This window comes from Megascapheus bottae, chromosome 2, assembly GCF_031878675.1.
Source record: "Megascapheus bottae isolate mThoBot1 chromosome 2, mThoBot2.hap1, whole genome shotgun sequence".
Classification (NCBI taxonomy): domain Eukaryota; kingdom Metazoa; phylum Chordata; class Mammalia; order Rodentia; family Geomyidae; genus Megascapheus; species Megascapheus bottae.
Genome location: NC_143510.1, coordinates 37186261 through 37199529, shown reverse-complemented (window position 1 = coordinate 37199529; position 13269 = coordinate 37186261). Strand labels below are relative to the sequence as shown.

Here is a 13269-nt window from a genome sequence, read left to right as displayed (position 1 = left end):
AATAGCCCTCAAAGCTCCCCTGGGGTGGGCAGAGGCCATCCCACAGGGATATACTGATTGACGTTTGGCCCATGGTTGGTTTGTGTCAAGATCAGCTCATGATTGCCCTTAGAGTCAGATTGTCTAACACCTTGTTTAGAAGGTCACTTCAAGGCCAAAATAGTGAACAAACTCAGCCTTTTATTAGTTTCCCTGAGAGTTTCTCTTCGAGAACCTGTACTTTCTTCTTTGGGAATTAAAAAAAAATTCTCTTTCCTCGAAAATTACCATAAGATATATTTGAAGTAAGCTTGTCATTTGTGACAGTAAAGAAAAAAACAAAACAAAACTTTCCAGTGCCGAATCCTTTTTTTTTTTTTGTATCAGATGATGAGTTGTACTAAAAAAAATAAAACTTAATTTTGAATTAGACAGCATCTTATTTCTCTTAGCTAGGATCCAGGCTTTAGTCTTTTGAATCCAAATAACAATAGAGACCTATCTTATAGAAAAACAGTATTGGATTTGCCCCTGATGTACAGATTGGCGTTAGAATTTAGAGGAACCTAATCTTATTTGTGTTTTACCAGAAATCATTTAACACTGAAAAATTCATTAAGTCAGTTACTAAGATCAACATGTAGCTGGAATGGATAGTGAATTTCCATAAAGTGGAAAAAGGTACTAGAGAATTCCCAGTGCCACTGTGTATCTCTCTCCTGGTTTAAATTCTGGGGTTCTAACAACTAATTACATTGAGGTATGGCATATTTCTGTCTAAATGGAGAAAAATTGTTGAATATAATGATATTATTTAATTGAAATTTTAAGTGGTTGAGGCCATTCAGTTAAAAGCATCCTTTTTAATACATGGACAATGCTTTTAAATGACTGGTGGGTGACTTTTAACAAGCAGGCATTTGGGATATAGTTTTTGAAAACTCCCCGTTATTTTCTTTAAATGATTGGTGAACTAGAGAGCATCATGACATTGTGCGTGCATGTGTATTGCCTTTATGTATGTATATGTGTATATGTGCAGGCATACATGCTCACATTTACACATGGTATGCTTGCGTGTATTTTATATGTGATCCTTTGTAAGCCTAAGGGAAATATATTTTTCTCTAGGCACAGACTCACAAAGATCAGTTGATAATGCCACAATGCAGAGAACCACGCAGTTGTACCTCTTACCTTAAATTGTGCTTGTTTAAAAGCTCACACTGAACATTATATCTGTGAATGCAGCCCACAGCAGAACTCTGCTGATGTGTGGAGGGAGCCAAGTTCTTTTCTGAGTAGCTTGAAATACAATAGTACTATATCTCCCTCATTGCCAACCTCCCCCTCCCCTGCGGGAGTGAATTCTTAATTACTAATGAATGCAATTCATTTTAATTGTTATTATAGCAACATAGCATTTAAGGATCTCCTGTTTCATGGTATCCCCTGGAACTGGCAGTGTCTTCTTGTCAGAGAGAGGAGGACAGGTAGAAGGCACAGCGGGCGTCTGATTGAGCCAGTTATTCATTTGCTGAGTGTTTGTGTTTATGCAAAGGGGCCTCTTCCTGCATATTTAATCTAGAGTAAGGCAGTGGCTTTTGTTATGTTTAACCCACATACCTTCAGTCCTTCCTCACACTGCAGCCAGCTTGGGAGCCCAGAGAGCCCACGGGCTTCCAAGTGTCTGCCTGTACTTTCTTCCTTCCAAACTCAACTTTTCTTCTATTGTGTGAACATTGCCTCTCCTGCCCCAAAGCTTTGCCTCCCCACCATGACGGGGTAAGTGTGGACCCAGCCAAGCTGACACTTTTGTTTCGTTTTTACAAATGTGAGAGGGTACTAGGCTGCCCCTCTGGGCACTGCCAGGAAGCTGCTGTGGTTCCTGGGCCCATGGTCAGTTATTGGCTGCCTTGGAAATAGTGCAACACAGGTAGCTCGTAGGCAATTGTGGCTGGATTTTGGACTGGCAGGGAGAAAGAGGCTTTGGGGGACTGGATGGAATGTAAAAGAAAAGGGGAGAGAGGGAGAGCAGCTTTATTATGCTTTGTGCTAACAAACCCTGTTTTGTAACTATCCCGCAGATAATGCTGACATTGTTTGCTCAAAGCCTTCCAACAGTGTACAAAAGTGAACTGGAAGAAAGCTGGGAAAACTCTGTTGCTGTATTGTGTGGACCGGGCCAGTGTCCTCCCCGAAGGTCCGTGTGTAAGAATAGGAAGGGGTTTTCTTGTGTGGAAATCGAAGCATCTCTTTACTGATATTAATAGCACACTGGAGATGTTGGCGTGGCGCTCTGGGAGGCGGTGGAGAGGGAAGGAAATCTGATCTCACCGGGGTAAATGACAGCCTTTTGGCCCCACTGCGAAGAAGATATCCATCCAGGCTCAGTCCACATAATGGCATTCCGGGCTTAACTGTTTGCTCTAGGAATTTTAATCTAGTGCTGTTTGTTTTCACTAGCTGGGGGTCTTGATATTTTTGTTGTTGTTGTTCTGATGAGGAGTGAATGCAATCTTTATTTTTAAAGTGAAGTCTAAGACTCAGGAAAATGGTTGCACTGGGCATTTGGGTCACTCTGGGTCAGGATGAGCTTTGCTTTTTGGAGGTCAGAGTGCTTTTCATTTCAGTAAGCGATGCCCACAGAAACTCTCTCGGGGTGTAGGTATTTCTGGGTGCGGGGATTACATCCTGCCTCAGAAAAGACTTATCCTTTCCCACTCGTCTGCTGCCTCTGTCTGAGTAACTGTTTTCAACAGAAGAGTGTGCTGTTACCCCACAGGTTGGAAAGTGGGAGAATTTAAATAAAATTTCATCAACCTTATTAAAAATATGTGGGGACTTGGGTCTTCGTGGGTACAACTCAGTCTGGAGACTTAGAAGCATTGATTAACGGTGAGGCTGCTGACGGCTTTTAATAATAAAATTACAAATACTCTATCTAATTGTAAGTATATGACTTTTATACTCGGTTTTGAAGAGGAAAAATACTTTTTTTTTCCTCCCCGAGAGAAAGTAACTCTTCAGAGCACCTTCTGTGATTAGCGCTATTGTATTCTTAAATTTTGATTGATAGAGATAATAGTTTTCACTTAAAAATACAGACAGGTACTTTAACTTTCCATGACAATAGCTATTTGCATTTCTTTTATCTTTTTGTTTAACATTTGTGGGGGTTGGGATGGATTTGATTATTAACTCTTATTGCACACCAAAGGTAAATCTAAAACAAAGGCTTTGTTAGGGCTTCAAAAGCAAAACAGCAAATATTGTTTTTGGGTTTCAACACGTAAAGGCTGTTAAAGGATACCTATAAAATATTTTCACGTGGCCCTGGCCAGGGTTTTACTTCTGTGGAAGGTAAGAGAGTCATTCTTGCAAATGAGACAAACCCATGCATGGATGTAGCACACTTAGGAGGCCCTGCCTGCCAGCCTTCTGCAGAGATTTTAATAGCAAGCTTTGGCTTAGGATTGCCTGGGCCGCGTGGCTTGCTTTCTAGAGTATTTTAGATAATTTTTTTTTCTTATCTACTAGAGTGGACTCCACTGTTGGGCTTTTTGGTTTGAGGAGGGTCACAGAGAGTTAAAATAGAGGGGAAATGTAATCTGAAGGAATAGGACTGGGATTTGGGAAATGATGCATCCGTATGCAAAATACTTAAGTTCTTTGATCAAGCCAAGCAAAGGGGATCTGGTGTTTTCCACACCAGCAACCATGTGTGATGTCTTAAGGGTGACTTCTGGTGACTAGGACCTGCACTGGACTTTGCTTCTTATCCTCCCTATTTACTCTCTACTGTTTTGTTGTTGTTTTTTTTTTCTCTTCCCCTTTTTCTAACTTCCTTTATTTATTTTTTTTCTTTCTTCAGTGCTTTTCAATGTTTGTAATGCTGACTTCATTATTGGAAGTTCTGATACCATAGCAAAAACATATCAGGGCTGACTTCTAAGAAGGTTTTTGTAAGTTGCAGATAAGACAGCAACCCTTATATGATCATTTTTCACCTAGTCAAATGCGTGTTGATACATCTCTTGTTTTTGAAGAAATCATTGGAAAATAAGATGAAGAGAGCCAGCATGGGTTAAGATTGACTACTTAAAGAGACAGCCCTCTCTTGGAAATTGGCCTATTTGTAGCTATTTTCACAAATGACTTCTGTTGCCCTCTTGCAGGATCTGAGGGTCTGGGGACTGTGAGCCATGTTCCTGGACTTCAGAGAAAGAAGGGGTCCACTTCCCGAGGGCTGGCTTTACTGATTTCCATGCCCCAGATGGGTTGGGCACACAGTGGGCTCTCATCCAGCACTAACTGCTGAAGCTTGAGGTATCCCCCTTGTCCTTCCTTTAGGGCCCCTTTGGCGCAATTGCGTAGCATGAATTACAGTGAAGAAAAACCCCGATCATTTGTTTTAGCTGCAATGGAAGGAAAGGAGGAAATACTTTCAATAGAAAAACAAAAACCAGACTCGGTGATGTTGTCCCTTCTCCACCTGTGTTAAGGGAGATCACACCACTACACTTACCTGCAAGTCCGTTCCAAGTAGGACCTGTGAGTGCCTGTTTTTTTGTATCATTTATCAGATGGATTCCACAGGAGGTGAAATATGCCCACAGTAAGCGCCAACTTGAAGCATTATAATCACACAAGAGCAGCACAGGGCAAAGCTGCAAGTGGAGAATGGGGCAGAGCCTTGGGGCAGGTTTTGGGTTCATAGATGTGGCAGGTGAAATGTGAGGCTCCTCGGGTCTTTCTGATCACCATGTAGTCTCAGGCAAATGACATGTGGTCAATAGGGAAGAGACAGAGAACAGCTGAACTTGTTCACAGGACATTTGTCATTGCAGAGAATGACAGAAAGGACATGTTCTGTTTACCGTATCCCTGGATCTTTTGAAAAACCTAAAACCAGTAGGAGACTTTAAGACAGAAAAAACATAATTTGTATAGCATAGGCATTTTTTTTCAAGAAGGCAAATGGACTGGAGAGAATATATTTCTTTTACCTAATCTCTTTCTCTTTTTATTATAAAAAAGTTTTTTTTTTCATTTTGCTTAAAAGCTTTGCATGAGGTTTTAATTTTAATACATACCACCAGCAATATATAGGTAAATAAATAGTTGATGCATTTGACCAACACAAGTGTATGAGTAATTAGAGGATTTGATTTGGGGACTGCAAGTTTTATGCTTTTGGCAAAAGGCAAACTGCACATTTTTCTTTCCGTTGTTGACTTCTGATTCTTCTAAGCTTCTAATGATGCCCACTCAGGCCCACCACTACCCCCTAATTTTCTTGTCTATTGTATTGACACATTTTATTTAATTCAGCATGATGGCAAACAGCTGTTGAACTATTAATCTTTTCTCAGCCAAACTGGGAGAAAAATCTTTCAGATTACTTTGCTAATGGATACATTTTCTGGAAACTAAAATCAACAGAAATAAATTAATGAGTGGTCAAATGTGCATGTGCATGAAAATTTATGGAATAGAGTTTACATCTCACTGCCAATTTTTTTATGTATAAGTGAAAATTAAATGTAGCCAATTTTGCATTGCTTTCATATGAGCAGGTTAGAGGGTCAGTTGTATAGTTTTGTTATTATAAATTCTTTTTCTTTTTTTCAAAAACTCTCCACCCCTGGGAAAAATTACTCTGAAAATCAAAGGTGAACCAGCTTGTATTTCCATTCAGTTATATACTTGATGTAGATAGTGAGTATAGAAGGTAGATGAATAGGGAAACAGGCCCCCTGCTTACCTGAAAATATTCTGCAGGTATTAATGTAGCACTAGAGATAACTTTATGCAAAGTAGGCATTTCAGCAGGTTTTTTTTTAAATTAAATTTTAATGAAGTCCAGTTGTTTGTCAGGCCCATATGATAGCAAATCTCATCTGCATTGCAAAGTCTGATACTATAGTTCTAACTGCCAAACATGCAAAAAATAGACAAGGCTCAATAGATAAACATATAAATTAGAGTGCATACATTAGAGAGCATGTCAAGGAAAAAGGAGGGGGAAAGGGTCTTTCCTTGCTTTGAATTGTACTGGGGTCTGCCAAAGTTCACATGTATGGCTTAAGAGTTGATGAGGGTTGGGGATGTAGCCCATGGTTGAGCGATTGTAAAGTGTGTACAAACCACAAGTTCAACGTCCAGTCCTTTAAACCAAATCAAGGTTCATTTGATGAGTGAAAAAGTGATGGATGTGGACATTTTTGGTGCCTGGGCCTTGTCCCAGGGAGCTCTTGCTTGAGTGCAACAGAATAGCTTTGCACATAGATCTGATCGTCATCGCTGTTTTCCTTTCCTCCCTGTCACCAGCTTCTCATCACGAGAGAAATCCATCCTCTGGATACACATCAGCAGTAAAACAACAAGGTTTTCATTTTCAATCTGAATTGCTTTGTGTAAAAACAAAAAAAAAAAAAAAAGGATTTCAGCAGGTTACAAAATAATCAAAGGCCCCTAAGCTAGGGTTTTCCCCACCCAAATGATGAACATTTATGGTGAAACCTTCCAATTTCCTCTTACAGTAAACATGAAAATAATGATTTCACTCAGCCGGCATCTTTTTTTTTTCCAATCTTAATGGCAAGAGTCTGTATTCACTTGCTTGTGGAAATGTCATAAATTGGCCTCAGATCAATTCTTCAAAGATAGTACACAGCAAAGTACCACTTGAAAAATTTTTTTAGTCCTGCTCAAGGGAGATTTTAACTCTTCCCACTGGTGTGACTTACCTCCTACATTTAAGACTGACAGGGATCTGTTCATACAAAATCTAAACTATTTAATTACATATTGTTCTTAAGAGTGAGCAAAAAGCTACCCGCGTGTTAGTAAAATAATAAGAGCATTTCATTATTTGAGCATTTGGTCAAGCGGATGGGGAATGAATCCTCAACCCTGTTAGTAACTTGATCTAAAATTAATAAACAAATGTTTTTCTTTTCTCTTGAGCCATATGTTGATCTGAGTTCCCTGGGCAGAAAGAAGCAGCTTGCAATGTTTCTTCCAGGCTTTGCATAAGGAGGTGTGCAGATGCAGGAGAGATGTGGGAGAAAATGTGTTTCCTGCTCCCTTTGTGCTTTAGAAGGCTTGATTTCAGTTGTTTATTTTATCTGACACGAGCCATTTGTATTTAACTTTCTATCTGGTAGAGATATATGCTCTGCGAACAGCTTTCACCAGCAATTAACCACCAAATCTCCTTCTCCCCACCCTACCTCAAACACACACACACACACACACACACACACACACACACACACACACACACACACACACACACAACCCAAACCTGAAATTGTGGTGTTTTTATTCAGTATAAGAGAGCTACAAAAGTAGCATCATGTATCATGTCTCCAAGAGCAAACTCCCTTCCAAAGAGGGAAAATCAAAATAAAGCTTTTGCTTTAATGAAATTAGAGATTTGGGGGATGTTAACAAAATAAGAGACATGTTCAAGTATCAGTCTAGTTTCCAAAAACAAAGGCTTATGAGTCATATATTATTCCACATGAAAAATAATTTTTTTCTCATATTACAGGCAGTATGAGAAAAAGTTCATATGTAAAATGTGAAAGGTTTCACCTTGACTTTTTCCATCCCAATCTGATTTGGGTGTCTTGAGAAACAGAAAGGAGTGTGTGTGGTCCACCTAAGTGGACATCATATTCAGGCTTTTTTTTTTTTAATAATGAAACAAACAAAAAACCCCCAAAACTCTGTAAGTCACTTGCCATATATCTGAGTTCCTGTAATTTTTTTTTTTTGCTTGTGTTGCTACTAAGCTATGCGGGGGGTGGGGAGAATGCTACTTGTGGCACTCAGATTGAGATGTTCTCTTTTGCTTTCAGGGTGAGAGGTGACCTTTTGAGGTGACTATAACTGAAGATTGTTTGACAGAAGCCCAAAAGAAAAGGTAAATGTGAATGTCATTAGTGGAATTACATTTAAAATTCTATCCATCACCTTGGAAGCCTCTGAGTTCCATTTGTTGCCTGATATCTATTTGTGAAATCTACATGTGTTTGTTTGTGGTATATATGTCACTTGTTTTTAGAAGTCTTACAAGATTGTTCTCATGAAACAATCCCATCCTGTCACAATTTTTCCCCCAAATGATGTCAAACTTTTCCATGTGTTGAAGCTGAACTTTTAATAACTTGTGCTTGTCGAGTTGGTAGGTTTAATGTTAGAAAGGAATCTTCATATCACACACAAAAAAGGGGTGATTCATAAAATTAACTCACTGCAAACAAGAGTAAGGCATGTCAGTGTTCTGTGCTGAAGCAGTGTTGTCTGATTTATGCTCATCTTCTGGCTTTGTAATTGACTTCTTTCAAAAATTAATAGGCAGGTACCATAGCAACACGCCACATTGCGGTAACTGTGGAGCAGAGTGGTGTATATCCCTGTAATGTCAGCCCTGCGCTGCCTTGTTCTCTTGACCTTGCTTGCAGATCAAATGAGTACTTGATTTGAAAAATCAGAAATTTTCAGAGAGACTAATGTAACTTGATGAACTAAAACCAAATATAATTTTCTCAAGTTGACTTTGTTTTTAATGAAGGAAGAACAACTACAAAAAGTACTCAAATTGAAATGCTTCTGGTTGGTATATATTTACTTGATTTCAAAAAGATGCTGTGATGCTGGAAATGTGACTTAGTGGTAGAGTGTTTGCCTAGCATCCATAAAGCCCTGGGTTCGATTCCTTAGTACCACACAAACAGAAAAAGCCAGAAGTGGCTCAAAATGGTAGAGTGTTAGCCTTGAGCAAAAGAAGCTCCGGGACAGCACCCAGGCTCTGAGTTCAAGACTCAGGACTGGCAAGGAAAATAAAATGCTGTAGGAAGGACATCATTCATCCTGTGCAAGATAATTCAGCCATTTTCAATTCTGAAGTTTCTTGAATAGTAGTCTGTTCATTTTTTATTTTTGGCCTTTAATTGTTTCAATTCATTAGTGGCTCTCTGTTTAACAATGGATTAATTTCTGGCATGATTGATGAAAGCCTTTGCTTCACGTGCAATGCAAACTTCTTGCCTTTTAGGCTGAGAGGGTTTTCATAGAACTTTCAGAACCTGAAGGTGGTTTGTTTGTGTTGTCTTCATTCTCACATTGGATTTTTGGTTTTAGAATGTATTATAAATGAAATAAATTTGTTTCTGCTGTTGCCTTCTGGAATATTTAATTTGCACCAAAAGGGGTAAAAATAAAATCTGATTTGCATCATTCTTGTTTGAGTTAAACCTCTGTGTCAAAAACCGATTATCCTACTAGAAGTTAGATATCTACAGCAGGCATTCCAGGATAGGAGGAGCCAATCCCAAAATGTTCTCAGGATAAACACCTACAGCAAGATATGGCAATGTGCTTCTCTTGGCTGCGTCACTCAGTTTTCAAATTTAGTCCTTCTGAGGACTCTACAATCTTTTCCTACCAAAGTCCAGTTAATACATAGATTCTGCTTTTGGAGTCATTCATTCCCTGTCACAGCCACTCCAGGTGATCCCATTTTCTCTCTGGTCTCTGTCACCTCTCAGGGCAGATCACAATCCAAGCTTCACCCCCTTCAAGTCCTGCAGGTGTTTTACTCACCTCATGCTGTTAGCAAAGATTCCTGGTGAAGTTAAAAACTGATTCCACAAAGCTAGAAAAGTGATTAGACTGGAAAAGTTGAGGATTGGAGGTGTGTCTGAATATGAGGGTGTTTATCTAGCACTTGTAAAGTCCTGGGTTTAATCGCTGACACCCCATCCACCTGTGTGTGTGTACATGTGTGTGTGCATAGTATATGAGCTTGATCCTTAACTTATCCACCCAGCTTCAAGTAAGTACTTCATCTTATCATCTCTTTTTCTTTTGCACATACAATTCCCACTCCTTCTCTGCTCCATGGTATTGTTCAAACATGAAAATGTGATGCACTGAGAAAAAAAATATGGAAACAAATCTTCTAGGAATTTGTCATTAGTCTCCACTGAGATGGATAGCTTCATGTTTTTTCAAATGATTTTTTTCATAATCACTGTCAAGTACATGTTCTTTACATCATTTAATATCCTGCAAATAAGCACCTTCATTAAATTTCTGGATCGCCAAAATATTTTCTTTCTCTGATGCTTCCTTTTCATATTTCAAAAAGCTAAGCAATGCATCATTGTAATTTCTCTGTGTGACTTGGACTGCTGGCTACATCCCAGTAAATTTTTGTGCATTCTATGTAATTGTCCTTGACTTTGCTTTCAATACTATCTTGGTCTGTATTTGCTTTTTGTTTTTGTGCCAATGCTAGGGATTGAACTCAGGGCCTTGTAGTTTCATTTCTCCTTTTCTGCTTAAGACTGACACCTGAACCATGTCATCACGTCTGGCTTTTTTGCTTGTTAATTGGAGATAGGAGTCTCTTGGATTTGTCTACCTGGGGTGGCTGTAAACTTCAACCCTCATAACTTAGCCTCCTGAGTAATTAGGATTACAGGTGTGAGCCACCAGAGAGCAGCCTTAATCATTGTTTTTACTCTTCATAATGAACATTTTATATTTTTTATTCATTTTAAGTTTACTCTTAAATTTGAATCATTTTTTAAAATTTTTCACAATGAACCTATTTGATTTGTTTGAATATTAACAATAAGATAATTGTTAACAAAAATAACATTTTTCTTCATTTTATTGTACTTTCACCCCTATTTCAGTCACTTTTGGAAAATGAGGCCATATAGATACATATGAAATAGATAATGTCTACCTCTAAGAAAGCTCAAGGGTCTTTCAAAGACAAAAATCTTATGTATCTTGATCACTTAGATGTAATAATAGAAAAACACTTTATTGGAACCAAAATATTTTAAAAGATCCATAAAATGGGCATAGTAGCCAGCATTTTTGTTCCTGATGAAGAATCCTTAGAGCTGTTTAGCTGTGACCAAATCATTATTCCCATTGTAAGAAGGCTGAGGGCTTCTGAGCACAGGCACTTCTCTGAAATGTTCTGTTCCAGATTTGAAATCTGGGAATCCTTAGCAGTCATTACTGATGCAAAATGTGCAAAACAGCCTCAGTAGGAACAATTAACTACATGCATTCACCTGGCCTGGCAAATTGAAAGAAACAAGGGAAGCCATTTTTTAAAGTAGAGACGAAAGGTTTGAAGAGCCATAAATAGTAGTCATCCTACTTGGTAGTGATATAATAGTTTTCTTCCATCTAGATGGGGCACTTTATACAGCTTGGCTTGCTTGCTGGCATTCCTGAGACGTAGCTGGCAATTATTATAATTCCTGCTTTACATTTTTTGAAAGTGGTCCTGGAGAGTAAGTGACTTACCAAAGGTCATCTCAAATATCAAAATGGAAACTAGAAAGAAAACTTGGCTCTGATCACAATTATACTAATGTCTTCCTGTGGCAGCTGCCGTGGCTTCGTGGTTTAATAAAGATCTGTGGCATTTTTCCCCCATGTCTCCTCATCCTTGACAGTTCACTCACTTCCCATTTGCTTAAAACTCATATCTAATTTGTTGATCATTTTTGCTCAGTCCTTCATGACATGGCAAGTTGAAGGCTCCTGTGAGGACCACAGGGTTACAACTAAGTGGTTACTTTAAAACATTAGGCATCTACGAAGTTCACATAATTAATCATTACAAAAGTTTCTTTTTCGCTAAATGAGGGAATTGTAATAACATATGTATACATTTTATTCATCCTGTCATATATTATAAATCATTTCTTGGATAATTACTAGGGTGCTGGGTGTGGTGGCTCACTCCCATAATCCTAGCTACTCAGAAGGCTGAGGTCTGAGGATCGTGGTTCGAAGCTTTTATCTCCAATTAACCACTAGAAAACCAGAAGTGGCACCGCGGCTCAAGGGTAGTGTGGTAGCCTTGAACTGAAGTGCTCAGTTCAAGCCCCACGACCAACCTCCCGCCCAAAAACAATTATTATGTCTGAGCAATGTAGCTTGTCACTTTGTCGACAAATGCAGGCAAAACCCTGGGATTGATCCCCAACACCATAACTAGTAAATAAATAAAAGTTAAAATGCCCTTCAGCTATTTGAAATGTTACTCATTGGTTCTTTGAAAGTACAGATTTGTTTAAATATTTACTTAATGATAGTAATAATTCTGAGCCAGCCCATGGAAATGATCTTTTACTATCATTCCACATTTGAATTATGGAACTCCTAAGTCATGAAGCTGTTTAGGCACATGGTGTACAAACATGTTCATTGCATAAGCAGATGGCTACCTTAGCTACATAGAATCAGTCACCCAGCTTAATTAGGCATCAGAATGTTCTCTGTCCCGATAAACACATGACATACCATGCCTGCATTGTAACAGTCATCATTCAGTCTTAGCTGATGTAACAAAGAGCTCCCAACATGCAATGGTTTCAGCAAAATAGATGTTCTCTCATCTACCCTTCCAGCCAGGTGGGTTTGACTGGAAACATCCTTCTGTCTGTCATCTTGGCTTGGAAAATCTCTTGATAGTCATGTAGCTGGAGCAAAAATGTTCCCACACTGGGAAAAACAAGTCTAAAGCAGACAATTATCTGCGAAGTCTAGAAGTTGAATTTTTTTTTCTTTGTATTACACCTCTGACCATTTAATTGGCAGGATTTTAAGAGCTATTGAGAAATACCTCTCCCTGATTGGCTTCCAGGAGCCTGGGAGGAATTTTAGAACAGCTTTGGGAAGACAGTTAAGAGCGGAGCTTCTTGATTGGCCGACTTACTCCCTTCCGATGATTTCATTCATTCATTCAATCACACATTTATAAGTTGTTGATTGTTCTGTACATACCTACTCTGTCCTCATAGAAGAATATAGATATGATGGTGAAGAAGACAGATATGATGGGGGTAATGATGAGTGTGAGGAAGAAGAGGTACCAGTCACCCTCAGAAAGGATTCTGTACCCGGAAGAGAAAGGTATTGGGGTTATTCAGCACTACAAGGACATTATTTGAGATTTAATGTGATTTTCTTGTACTTTTGACACCAGTCCTATTGTGAACATTAATAGAAATATTAATTTTCTTATTTTCAGGTTTTTTTGAGATAATAGTTCACCTCTCATCTATTTCACACATTTAGAATTTTGAATGAATTCTAGCATCTTCACCAAGTTTCCAATCATCCTACCTAGTTCTTGAACATTTTGTCACTCAAGAAAAGAAGTCTTATGGGCTGGGTATTATGATTCATGCCTTTAATGTCATCTTTTTGGAGAGCAGAGAGAGGAAGATTTCAGGT

At 38.7% G+C, this 13269-nt stretch overlaps 1 protein-coding gene across 2 annotated transcripts in view; it reads left to right on the top strand.

Moving 5' to 3' along the window:
* Positions 1–13269, top strand: part of Foxp1 (forkhead box P1) — a 574139-nt gene that overhangs the window by 247424 nt on the left and 313446 nt on the right. Inside the window, exons 1-2 of one of the 2 annotated variants that reach the window (XM_090323960.1) lie at positions 2095–2182; positions 7851–7915. The gene's annotated coding sequence lies outside the window, so the exon portion shown is untranslated. Of the gene's footprint in view, positions 1–2094; positions 2183–7850; positions 7916–13269 lie in introns of those variants that run through there. The other variant, XM_090323968.1, reaches the window with a different exon arrangement.